Below are 14091 nucleotides of genomic sequence, written 5' to 3' on the forward strand. Positions count from 1 at the left end.
TCGTAATATTAATCAAAGTGATAGGAGGATGCTATCAGCCTGAATGTCCGCAAAGCAATGGAATCTTTGTCACAATATCACTGAATGGTTACAGAGCAAAGGAACTATTCAGCCTGTCAAGTGCATACTAGCTCTATAGAAAAGCACCCTAGCTCTTATCACTCCCTGCCCTATCCATATAACACAGCATTTTTCTTTCCTCTCAGCTTCCTCTTGAATGCATTGGTCGAATCTGCCTTCACGCACACTCGCGCAGTGCACTCCAAGCTCCAAATAATCACAATGAAAAAATAATTTTCCCTCACATACCGTTAGCCTCTTTATCAAATAACTTTTATTTTATGACCCCCTAGTTTTCAAAATCCACCACCAATGGGAATTTTCTTTCTATCTATCTATCTATCCCACGTTCTCCCGGTTTCCTCCCACACTACAAAGATGTATAGGTTTGTAGGTTAATTGCCTTGGTTTAAATGTAAAATTGTGTGTAAGGTAGTGTTAATTTGCAGGGATTGCTGGTCGGTGGGCCGACCTATGTGGGCCGAAGGGCCTATATTCCCACTGTATCTTTAAACTAAACTAAACTACTCTATCTGACCCTCTATCAAATCACCTGATAACCTTCCCTGTTCCAAGGAGAACACCCCAGACTCTCCAGTCTACCCACATAACTAGAATTCCTCAGCCCTGGAATCATTTGGTAAATCTCTTCTGCATCCCATCTAAAAGCTTTACATCTTTCTTAAAATGTGGCACCCAGAACAAAACACAATAATCTAATTGTGGGTGAATCAGTATTTTATAAATTTTCACAGACCTTTATGGTCTTATACCATATGCCTCTATTTATAAAGTCTGCACATATGTTTTTAACTACTTTCTCAACTTGTTCTTTCAGTCCCAATGAACTATGCACATGCACTCCTAGATATCTCTGTTCATGTATCCCTTTTGGAATAGTGCCCTCCAGTTAATGCCGTCTCATTTTTCCTTGCAAATCGTAATTGAAGCCCTTAAGAAGAATGTGGCATTTATGTATTGTACAGATTGACCATTGGCAAGCCATCGGCCTTGCTCCTTCCATAGAGGCCACTGCATGAACCTGAGGCATTTAGCCCTTGAACACGTTCAGTCTATCATTGACACCATGATAAATTTATAATCCAGTTGCCCATCTCTCTCGACACCAGAGAATAGCGGAGACACAAGAGACTCCAGACGTTGGAATCTTGAGCAAAAATCAAAGTGCTGGAGGCATTTAGATTGCTTCAGTCTCAAGAAGAGTTCCAACCGGAAACATTGTCTGTCCATTTCCCCCCACTGATGCTATCTGACCATTGAGCCCCTCCAACACTTTGTTTTTTGCTCAAATTATCATTAGCAATTTGAAATTAACAATTGACCAATAATCAATTGCTACCAGTGGAATAGAGTTCAAAATTTCACCCATAATATGTGCGCATAGGTATTTCCTAACATCCTGCAAGATCTGGCCCAGATTGTAGCCTATGCCCCTAAATCCAAGACTTTTCAGCAAGTGAAAATTGTTTGTGATTGTTCACTCTATAATTTCTTCATAACATCTTGCAAACCTTGCTCAAGTCATCCCTATTCTTCTAAATTCCAGTGAAAAGAACCGGGTGTTCCGGTTTCCTCCCACATTTCAAAGACGTGCAGGTTTGTAGGTTAATTGTCTTCCATAAGGTGTCCCGAGTATGCAGGATAGAACTAATGTATGGGTGATCGTTGATTGGTACAGGCTCGGAGGGCCAATGTGCCTATTTCCACACTGTATCTCTCAATCTAAACTAAATAGAGTTCCAACTGGAATTTAATTATTATTTTGCACTTGTACCTAAAGGAATCACAGATATTCCGATTCTATAGGAAAAATACCACAATGACTGATCTATGGGACACCAGTCTGTGTAATGTTCTACTAATGTGTCAATACAGAGCATTGAAACTTTACCTTTCATTTACATTATATCAGTACCTGTACAATCAAAATTGTTGCCAGAGGAGATGATTTGGAAGTTACAAAGAGCCTATGAACTAGAATTACATGTACCATCCGATCATAAATTTAATTTATTTTTTATAACATTCTGAATTACTAGAGATTGCATTTGTTACAAACCTTTCTTGTTCTGAAAATAATTTCCGTGCGTGAATCTCTGAGATATGAAATGCAAATAAATCGAAAAATTGCTAATTAAATCTGTGCTTTGTAATGTGGTGCAGGTGGACAATTGAAATAAGAATATAAAAATCATCAACGCTGATAGAAATGAGGTATCGAAGGTAGACAGAAAAAGTTGGAGTTAGTCCAACTTTTTGTGTCTATCTTCGTTTTAAACCAGCATCTACAGTTCCTTCCTGCACAAGGAGTAAGGTATCCATCCACAAAATGGATACCGAGGGGGTCAATGTCTGAGGACTGCTGCCTGAAGACTGGTGACATGGACTTTGGAGAGAAGTCCAGTCCAGGTGACCATTGAACTATCACGACCTACATACAGATTGGTGGCTGGGGACTGCCAGGTTCACCCGACCTGTCATCATGTGACTATTGATGGAGGGCACAAAAACTTGAATGTTGATCTTTTTTGCCTCGGGCATCTCTTTCTCAGTGTGGCAAAGCAAGTTTGCCCACAATAACAACACAATCTTTATGAAGAAATAGAGTCCATTGGCCGGGAGAGTCCCGTATGAATGGAAATCCACATCTTCAATGCTCATCCCCCTTTGGGGCAGTTAGTATCTCAATATCCTTCAGTTATTAGGACTGCCGACACTGTATACTAAATACAATGGGCTGGACATGGATAGGATGTATTATAGAGTGGCCTGTCATGGGCAGTATTGCCACCTCTGATGAGAGTTTGAGGTGAATGGAATACAAAAGTGAAAATAAACATTCTGTCAGAGTTCTTTGCATTCAGGAAGAAGGAAAGATGTAAAATATTCTCTTTTAATGGTGAGGAATTTGGGAGGTAGACTGCACATAATTTGGAAATTTATCAAATGCCTGTTCACAGTGATCGAGCCTAACAGGAAATGTGAATCAGAGCAAATAAGCCCCAAGATATATAGGCTCTCCATGAAGAAGATACAGAGGTTATGAAAAAGGTGCAACCTCAATAAGAGTGGTGTATTTGTTGACACTTCTGTATGTCTATGTGTAATGTTACGATTGTGATCTCCCATTCGGGCACCTAGGTGGAGTTGGATTATATTCGAGCACTTTGAACTTTGGAATACATGATGCTGGTTTTATGGGAGCTGCTAATCTTTACAGCGGAAGTCAAAACCTCATATGACACCATTCTTCTTGGGTAAATATTGTGGTCTAGAGTTTCTCAGGAATGTGCTGGCTTTTTCAATTGAATTCATCTGCAGATGCCCAGAGCAGGGGAATTTTAAGTTACATCCAGCATAAATCGAAGTAACGATCTTTTACGCCATAAAAACATGAAGCTTCATGACGGCCAAGTGGCTTCAACTGGCTGTGTTCTGTCCATAAAAACTCCCAGCTCTCACATCCAACTAGTCTCCAATGAAATGATGAAAATGATCCATATTGACTCTTAAAGTGATCTTCAGTTGTTTAAAAATCCATTATGATGAGTTAATGGATTAGGTACTGACTGAAAAGTCATATTATTTTATGAAGCAATCCTCCTTTTGGCTGTATTAATCAAGCTACACCAAACCATCACTCTTAAACGCAAAATAAAGATTTGAATGCAATTTTATTTTTACAAAATGATACTTTAAAACACTCCCTTTTTACGGAAGCTTCAGATAAACTTTACACTCAATGATATTTAAATGCTGTGCGTGGAGATTTTAGGAGAAAACGACCTGGAATGCAGCCCAGATTTGGGCACAGTTTATGCCGGGATTGTGAAAAGCCAAGAGAGAGCCTTGGTATAATTTATCATCAACATAGACTTGACACTGATACAATTACAATATGGGATGTGACGGAAAATCATTGGCACAAAAAGTGAAATTTGTGCAGTTTTATTAGGATGTAATTGACCCTGGCAACATTCACTTCTGCTCTGCGTTGGGAAGCTTTTAATTTAGGACCTTCCAGATATTATCAACACATTCATTATACTCATAATTTTGTTTTAAATTCATTGTCGCTTCCTTCAGTGGGACTACCCAAGTACTTCCATTACATTTTCTTCCGAACATTCATATTAAAATAAAAACAAACTATTTTGAAATACCACATCTAAAATGTATTCAAGAAGGAACTGCAGATGTTGGAAAATCGAAGGTACACAAAAAAGCTGGAGAAACTCAGCGTGTGCAGCAGCATCTATGGAGCAATGGAAATAGGCAACGTTTCAGGCCGAAACCCTTCTTCAGACTGACCAAAACCTCACTTCAGACATCTAAAATGTACACGGGTTGTTTATGCTATTTGCGAAGTGCAACAGTACTAGTGAAATGGGCTGCCAAATCAGCAGCAATTAATTCAGAATTACAAGCCTTTTGTGTTGTAGATATCCAAACACTTATGAAGCTTGGTTGATTCTGCCCACTAGCTAACAGAAAATGATTTCCAACTCATTGGTTTGAAGTGGATTACAATTTAGATTCATAAGTTATAAAGGGAACATTCTAACGGACTAACGCTTTTCAACAGATTAAGCAATTTGCCCTGAAAATATTCATAGACAATTGTTCATCATCTGTAAACTTCCTTTCAGAGAATCCTAGCAATAGCTTTCTTTGAACATAAATTGTTCTCTTCTGAAACTGTCCCATTACCTCATCTTGATAATTTCCTCTAAACCACACAGTCCTGTTGATGAAGATCATTTGTCATACTATGTGCCTGCAGTTAGTTAAAACTGAAAGTGTTTTTGCCGATTACTCACTCCAGATGGATGATAATTAGACATCCACAATGTGAAATGTTTTATATGAAATAAAATATTGAGGATAGAAGTTGGGATGTGATGTTACAGTTGTTCAAAATGTTGGTGACGCCACATTTGGAGAACAGTGGTCAGTTTAGGTTTCTCTCCTGCAGCAAAGATGTTGTTAAGCTGGTAAGAGTGCAGAGAAGATTTACAAGAATATTGCCAGGACTTGAGCACCTGAGCTACAGTGAGATGTTGGGCAGGCTGAGACTTCATTCCCTGGAGCGCAGGAGGAAGCAGGGTGACCTCACAGAAGTGTATAAGATCACTAGTTAGATGCACAGGGTATTTTACCCAGTTAGGGAATCAAAAATCAGAGAACACAGGTGTAATGTGAAAGGGGATAGATTTAATAAGAACCCGAAGGGCAGTTTTTTCACACGAAAATGTTGGTGGGTGTATGGAACGACTGCCAGAAAGATAGTTGAGGCAAGTACTATAACAACATTTAAAAGACATTTGGACAGGTACATATACATCAGAAAGGTTCAGAGGGATATGGGCCAAATGCAGGCAGGTGTGACTAGTTAAGTATATATGGGTATCTTGGTTGGTATGTGCAAGTAGGGCCGAAGATCCTATTGCCATGCTCTATGACTGTGAATCCAATTGAAGTTATTCAATCCATTTCTATGTCGTCCAAACTTAAAAGCTCAATACCATTGAGCACAAAATAGTCTGTATGATTGGCAACCTTTCCATAACCCGAAACATTCATTTCAACCCACCCTCACAGATTTGCTGCAGTGTGCACCATCTATAATTTGCACCATTGTCATTCACCCAGACCTGTAACCTCGACCACCATGAAAGTCAAGGAAAGCAGGCTCCTAGGGGACAGACACTACTACCTGCATCTCCCACTCCATGCCACATACCATTTTGATTTGGGAATGCATCCCCTATCCATCATTGCCCACAGTTTAACTCCTTACCCCAAACACATTGCGGGAATACCTTCACATGATGGATTGTAATAGTTAAAGAAGGCAGTTCACCACCACCTTCTCATGGACCATTAGGGATGGGTAATAATCACTGGCCTTACAAGCGATGCCCATATCCTGAATAGTGAATACAAAAAATAAAAATAATTGAAATTGAAATGTGTTTTGCTTCTATTGTCACCCCAGTGTAGTCTGGTAACTATTATTGATTGCCTTACCATGTAATTGGAAATAGACTTGCTCCCTGGTAGATACTAAAGCAGTACTATCATATTCACATATCATGTGGAGATGATGGACAAAATAGTACTTCTTTAGTGGCATAGAAATACAGCAGTGAATTTTAATAGATGTTAAATGGCCGATTGTGCCATGATAATAAATGACTGGCACCGATTTACCCTGAGGATAATACATGAGTAGCAGTGAGTTATGTAGACGATAATATACAGCCAGGACTGAATTACCCTGATTATTACAGATAACTGCCACTGTGTTACTCACAGGATAATAGGCAGCTGTCAGTGAGTTACCTTTCAGATAATAAAACACTTTCCAGTGAATTGCAGGCAGTGAAGTAGTCAGTGCCTTGTGAGCATCAGAGTGCTCCAGAACAAGCAGGAGCTCCTGTGAATTGCATGGCAGATAAATGTGGACGGTTCATGTGCGGTATTTAGGATAGGACTTCAGTTCCACCAGGTTCAAAGAGAAAGTAAACAACCATGTTGTGTCAGGGTAATATATGCTGCTGCAATCATCCACAGATTATCTAAACCATGTTGATGTTTGTGCAGATTTCCAACAGTTAACTAACACTTATTCTCAGTTATGAGGTGAATGAGGAGAGGTTGAGAAGAAGCTTCTTCCCAGAGGCCATTAGGACTGTAAACTCCTATCTCACCAGTGACTAACTTTACTGAACCACTCTACTGCTTTTTTTTTAAATGGCGTTTTTTTTTCCTTTTTCCTTCCGCCCATAATATTTAATATGAAAAAGAACATGTGATTCTGTTACATTCTGTTTGTAGTTTGTTTGGTTGTTTGTTTGTTGGTCTTTTTGCACAAAGTCCGCGAGCATTGCCACTTTTCATTTCACTGCACATCTCGTATGTGTATGTGATGAATAAACTTGACGACTTCAAGATTCAAGATTCAAGATAGATTTAATTGTCACATGTGCCAGATGGCACAGTGAAATGAATTCCCATACAGCCATACAATAAAAATAAACAGGACTCAACACACTATAGAATTTAACACAAAACATCCCCACACAGCAGAATCAAAGTTTCCCACTGTGTGGGAAGGCACCAAAGTCAGTCTCTTCCTCCACTGTTCCCCGTGGTCAGGGCTTCCCCAAGCCCTCCGCAGTTGCAGCTACGGGCGGCCCGATGTCCAGGACCGCTCGCCGGGGTGATACAAGTCCGACGACGGGGCTGCGGGACATCCTCAGCGGCGTGGACACCAGAGTCGGCGGCTTCCAATGTCCGTAGGCCGCGCCGGGTGGAGACTGCTGCTGTAGGCCCTCTGCAAGGCGCCCCCAGGACTCCACGATGGCGGTCAGCGCCGCCCGCATTGGAAGCTCTCCGTACCAGAGCCCCACGATGTTGGAGCAACGGCCCAACGCTCCGGAGCTCCAAACGGCGACCCAGGTAGGCATTGCCCGCTGTAGCAGCCCTGGTCCGGTTCCCGGTCCCCGGCAGGAAAGGCCGCTCCGATCCAGCTGGTAGGCCACGAGGTGGGGGGCGAGGACGCGACTCGGAGAAATAGTCGTGTCCCCGCCAGGAAGAGACTGGGAGACGGTTTCCCCCTTACCCTTACTAAACTTGAATGGGGTTTAAATTCCAATGAAGGTTTGCACTTATGAATGACTTTGGGTAATTTTAGGGGTTATATCAATTGCAGTCAAAATCGTACAGACATAGCGTCATATAGCACAGAAGCAGGCCCTTCAGCCCAAGTCATCCATGCTGATCAAAATGCCATCTAAGCTAGTGTTTAAGAGGGAACTGCAGATGCTGGAGAATCGAAGGTTACACAAAAAAGCTGGAGAAACTCAGCGGGTGCAGCAGCATCTATGGAGCGAAGGAAATAGGCAACGTTGCCTATTTCCTTCGCTCCATAGATGCTGCTGCACCCGCTGAGTTTCTCCAGCTTTTTTGTGTAACCTGCCATCTAAGCTAGTCTTGTTTACCTGCATTTGCTCCATGTCCTGCTAAACTTTTTCGATCACATGTACTTGCCCAAATGTATTTTAAATGTTGTCATTATACTTGCCTCAAATGCTTCCTCGAGCAGCTTGTTCTATATACCCACCACATCTGTGCGAAAAATAACTATTTTGTACACATGTTGAAGGGTTGTGGCGATTCTCTGCTGACACTGTTTGAGTCAGATCAGAAAGATCGGCCAAGGAGGTATAGCCGCGGGATTACTCTCCACTCCATCTGGGACCCAACCCCAACCCCACTGACCTTCACCCACATTCTAGTTACTCACCACACCTCTCCCTCGATCATCTACACGGGATCAGGAAAAAGCTCTCTGTTCTCGGGCTCAGGGATACGTAGGTTAATTTCATAACTGCTTATAAACCACATGCAATTTAGTTTGAACCTAAATAATACTGAAATAAAAGAGAATGGGAAAGCAAGCATTGTTAGTAATTAAAATGCTGCCTCCGATATGATGCACTTTGTATTCTCTTACCGCCCCAAAAAATATAGACTGCTGGGGATCGGTCTGTGTACATGTTGTGATGGGGATTGTAAATCCAACTTAAACCAAATAATTTTTTGGATGTACAAATTATTGCCCTCTGCTCTGATATCATCTGAACAAGGCAAGATTCACCAGGCGTTTAAGGCCCAACAGGTTTAACTGTGCAGATGCGGTTGCTGTCTCAGAGGAGGATGAGTCCTGAGCCCACGGAGCTTTGTCAATGCTCTGTGATGAATGAGCACATCACAGGGTGAAAAGTTCAGCCTCCTCCATAACCTCTTGCACCCAGACATTTTCCCATGCCACGATCAGAGCAATCAGTGAGAGGGAACAAGAGGTGAATAGAAAAGTAATGAACTCACATGAGATCACCAGTGCATATTATCTCTTTCTGCTGTTCTACCTCTTGGCTTCCTACTGTCAAAAAGCAAAGCGTCGACCTGCCAGCCTTATCCAAACGCAGAATCCGCTGAGACTCAGCCTTGTAGTTTTAAAGAGTAATAGCTCCCAAACTATAGCTGCTAATCACAACAGCAACAACATCACTGCATTGCTGCCTGTAGATTGACCATTGATTCAATTAATGGGGCTTGAGACTTAAAAATATGCTGCATTTATACCCAATGGACTACATTGTTAATGCAGTCACTATTACAACAAAGGAAATGCACAGCTAATTTGCGCACAGTAAACTCCAATAAACAATAATATGGCAATAAGGCAGAATTTTGTCCTCGGTCAAATGCACTAAACATGCACACAGAGTGATATTTCATAACTCCACAACCCCTCCATGAAGTGCAGCACGATGCATGGGAGCATTGATATTGATCAATGTGTGACTTCTTTACCTTGTACCCTGAGGTCATCACTTCCGAAACGTCCAAACTGGAAGTTGGACAATTTATACTGGACAATGTTTACATTTATCAAGACAATGAACCTACAAACCTGTACGTCTTTGGAAAGTGGGAGGAAACCGAAGATCCCGGAGAAAACCCACGCAGGTCACAGGGAGAACATACAAACTCCGCACAGACAGCGCCCGTAGTCGGGATCGAACCCAGGACCCCGGCGCTGCATTTTTTGCTGTAAGGCAACAACTCTACCGCTGCGCCACTGTGACTGTACCTGCTCTTCTTTGAAATGGTGTCACAGAATATTTTGCAACACCTAAATAAAGTAGAGAGAATCTTTAAAAAAAGACACCGAATGCTGGAGTAACTCACTGGGTCAGGCAGCATCCCTGGGGAACATGGATTGGTGGCGTTTTGAGTCAGGATTCTTCATCAAACTGATTGAGGGGGGTGGGGGGGTGGGGGAGAAAGCTAGGACAGGAGGGGCAACACACAGCGTGACAGGTAATGTGTGAACACAGGCAAGAGGGATTTTTGATAGGCAGTTTGTTTGCTTTTGAGATATAGTATGGAAACAGGCCCTTTGGCCCACCGAGTCCATGCCACCCAACAATCACCAGTACACAAGTTCTAGTTCTACACACTAGGACCAATTTACAGATGACAATTAACTTAGAAACCTGCACATCTTTGGAATGTGAGAGGAAACTGGAGCACCCGGAGAAAATCCATATGGTCACAGGAGTGTGGAGGATAAATAAAGGGGGAGGGGAGGGGGGGGGGGGGGGAGGGGGGGGGGGGTGTTAGTGGTTACCTAAAATTGGAGATTTCAACGTTTATAGTGTTGGACAGTCAGCTACCCAAGCAGAATATGAGGTGTTGTTCCCCCATTTTTTGTGAGGCCTCACTCCGGCAATGCAGGAGGCCCAGGACAGAAAGGTCAGTGTGGGTATGGGAGGAGGACTTAAAATGGTTAGCAACTGGGAGATCCGGTAGGCCTTGACAGACCGGGTTTGGTAAAATGGTCCCCGAGTCTAAGCTTCGAATGTAATGTACAATGCACAGGGGGTCACATGGGAAAAACCAGATGCAATAGATGAGGTTAACTCGATGTATGTTATTTTCAAAATATAGCACCTCCCCATGTGAAGTGCTCCACAATTATTAAGGGACATCAATCTAGATTGTTTTGCTGAAGTCCATGGAATGGGCCTTGCACATTCTGACTCAAGGTTTCTGAGCCATGAGGAGAGAGAAAGATCTAATTTTCATGGGGCACGCAAGATGTGCTTCACCTCTCCACAAACTCAACTGGAGGAGCCACATAAATACTGTGGTTGTGAGATCAACCAAAGGCTGGTTATTTTGCGGTGAGTGATTCACCTTCTGCCACCTGAGAGCCTTCCCACCATCAATAAGACGCATGTCAAACAGAATGATGGAATATATATTCTCCACCTTCTTGGATATGTGCAGCTCCAACGTTACGGGGGAACTTGGGTACAACCGAGGGGAAACCAGGTTGTCTGATTGTCTGATCAACATCTCTAAGAAGGTCGTGGCCCATTTGATGAAGGATCTCGAAATGAAACGTTGCCTACCCATGCTCTCCAGAGATGCTGCCTGTCTTGCTGAGTTACTCCAACACTTTGTGTCCTTTTGTCTCTAGACAATAGCTCTCCTACCACTACTATCCCACTGTATGTGGCAGTGTATACTGCTGTTACTGGGCCCGACTACTCTGACTGCACCACCCAAACCCGTGATCCCCATCAAAAAAGACAAGGGCAGCAGGCACACTGAAATACTGCCACCTACAAATTGGTCTCCAAATCGCGTAGAAATGCATCACTGTTCTTGCAACAGGATAGTGGGAGAAATGGGTGTGCAATGGGATGGGTATTTCCCTGTGGCCCACTGGGTGCCTGCTCATTTTTCCCACTATCATTCCTCCTTCCCCGCTCCCATTCCCGTGGCCATTCCCTTCAACCTGCATCCCTTCCTCTGGCTTCACGTTTTACTCCTCTCCTTACCTTTGTCGTGCCTTTGTCCACCCTCCGCCAATTAATCCCCCTCACTTGAATCCACTTATCACTTAAGATAGTTAGGAAAAGCTGGAGTAACTCAGCGGGACAGGCAGCATCTCTGGAGAGAAGGAATGGGTGACGTTACGGGTCGAGGCCCTTCCTCGGACTGGTTAGGGATAAGGGAAACGAGAGATATAGATGGTGATGTGGAGAGATAAAGAACAATGAATGAAAGATATGCAAAAAACAGTAACGATGATAAAGGAAACAGGCCATTGTAAGCTGTTTGTTGGGTGAAAATGAGAAGCTGGTGCAACTTGTGTGGGGAAGGGATAGAGCAAGGGGGAATGCTGAGGCTACCTGAAGTGAGACAAAGCAATATTCATACCACTGGGCTGTAAGCTGCCCAAGCAGATATGAGATGCTATCCCTCCAATTTGCGTTTAGCCTCACTCTGACAATGGAGGAGACCAAGGACAGAAAGGTCTGTGTAGGAATGTGAAGGAGAATTAAAGTGTCCAGCAACCGGGAGATCAGGTTGGTTCATGCGAGCTGAGCAAAGGTGTTCAGCGAAACGATCACCCAGTCTGCGTCTGGTCTCGCCGATGTATAAGAGTCCACATCTTGAACAACGGATACAGTAGATGAGGTTGGAGGTGGTGCAAGTGAACCTCTGCCTAACCTGAAAGGACTGTCGGGGTCCCTGGACCGAGTCGAGGGAGGAGGTATAGCGACAGGTGTTGCATCTTCTGCGGTTGCAGGGGAAGGTACCTGGGGAGGGGGTGGTTTGGGTAGAAAGGGGTGAGTTAACCAGGGAGTTGCTGAGGGAATGGACCCTGCAGAAGACGGAAAGGGGTGGAGATGGGAAAATGTGGCTAGTGGTGGGATCCCGTTGGAGGTGGCAGAAATTTTGGAGGATTATGTGTTGTATGTGATGGCTGATGGGGTGGAAGGTAAGGACTAGGGGGACTCTGTCTCTGTGCAACTAGGGGGAGGCAGAGCAAGGGCAGAGCTGTGGGGTACTGAAGAGACATGAGTGAGGGCCTCATCTATGATGGGAGAGGAGAACCCCCGTTCACTAAAGAATGAGTACCTCAGATGTTCTAGTATGGAACACCTCATCTTGGGCGCAGATGTGGCATAGATGGAGGAATTGAGAGTAGGGGGTAGAGTCTTTGCAGGAAGCAGGATGGGGAGAAGTGTAATCGAGATAGTCGTGGGAGTCAGTGGGTTTGTGATAGACGTCAGTCATTAGTCTATTTCTTGTGATGGAGACTGTGAGATCAAGAAAGGGGTGGGAGGTGTTGGAGAATTTGAGTGCAGGATCAAAATAGGTGATGAAGTCCATGAGTTCTGCATGGGTGCAGGAGGTACCACCGATGCAGTCATCAATGTAATGGAGATAGAGTTCGGGGATAGTGCCAGTGTACACCTGGAACAGGGATTGTTCAATGTACCCTAGAAAGAGGCAGGCATAGCTGGCCCCCATGCGGGTGCCTATAGCTAAGCCTTGGACTTGGAGGAAGTGGGAGGGTGAGGACCAGCTCTGCTAGGTGGAGTAGAGTGTTAGTAGAGGGTAATTGGATGGTTCTGCAGTCAAGGAAGAAACGGAGGGCTTTAAGGCCTTCCTGGTGAGGGATGGATGACACTGGCCTCAGCCCGGTAGAGGTCAGCGTGCCAGACTACCACGGCACCTCCCTTGTCGACGGGTTTGATTATAATATCAGGGTTGCTGCAGAGTGAGCGGAGGGCTGTACGTAGGTTGCTGGACACTATAATTCTCCATCCCATTCCTACACAGACCTTTCTGTCCTCGGTCTCCTCCATTGTCAGAGTGAGGGTAAACGCAAATTGAAGGAACAGCATCTCATATTTCGCTTGGGCAACTTACAGCCCAGTGGTATGAATATTGATTTCTCTCACTTCAGGTAGCCCCGGCATTCCCTCTCTCTCTATCCCTCCCCCACGCATGTCACACTGGTTTCTCATTTTCAGCCTACAAACAGCTTACAATGGCCTGTTTCCTTTACCATCGGTCTTTATCTCTCCACATAACCAGTCTGAAGAAGGGTCTCGACCCGAAACGTCACCCATTCCTTTCTCCAGCGATGCTGCCTGTCTCTCTGAGTTACTCCAGCTTTTTGTGTCTATCTTCGGTTTAAACCAGCATCTGCAGTTCCTTCTTCCACTTATCACTTGCCAGGCTTTGTCTCATCTCTAGCTTTCTTCTCTTTACTACAATCAATCAGAGGAGAGTCTCAACCCAAAATGTCACCAATCCATGCCCTCCAAAGATGCTGCCTGATCCACTGAGTTACTCCAGCACTTTGTGTAGGTCTCTCATATACATACTGGTGACATTTCTCCAAACATCAGATCCTGTAGCTCTTTCTCGAATAGGTATGTAACACATGTTTTGGTCAATTAGAGCTCTGGCAAAAAGGATCTGCAGATGCTTGTTCGCGAAAGAAAATACAAAGTGCTGGAATAACTCAGCTGTTCAGGCGAACATGGAAAGGTGACATTTCCGGTTGGAACCCTTCTTCAGACTGTTAGAGCTCTGCCTGCATATGTTTACATTGGTCCTCGGCAT

General features: G+C 43.8%; 1 protein-coding gene across 1 annotated transcript in view; it reads right to left on the minus strand.

Annotated features, from left to right (window-relative positions):
- LOC129703274 (histone-lysine N-methyltransferase MECOM-like) overlaps nucleotides 1–14091 on the minus strand; it is a 703041-nt gene that overhangs the window by 304311 nt on the left and 384639 nt on the right. The window lies entirely within an intron of this gene.

This window comes from Leucoraja erinacea, chromosome 14 (genome assembly GCF_028641065.1).
Source record: "Leucoraja erinacea ecotype New England chromosome 14, Leri_hhj_1, whole genome shotgun sequence".
Taxonomy (NCBI): domain Eukaryota; kingdom Metazoa; phylum Chordata; class Chondrichthyes; order Rajiformes; family Rajidae; genus Leucoraja; species Leucoraja erinaceus.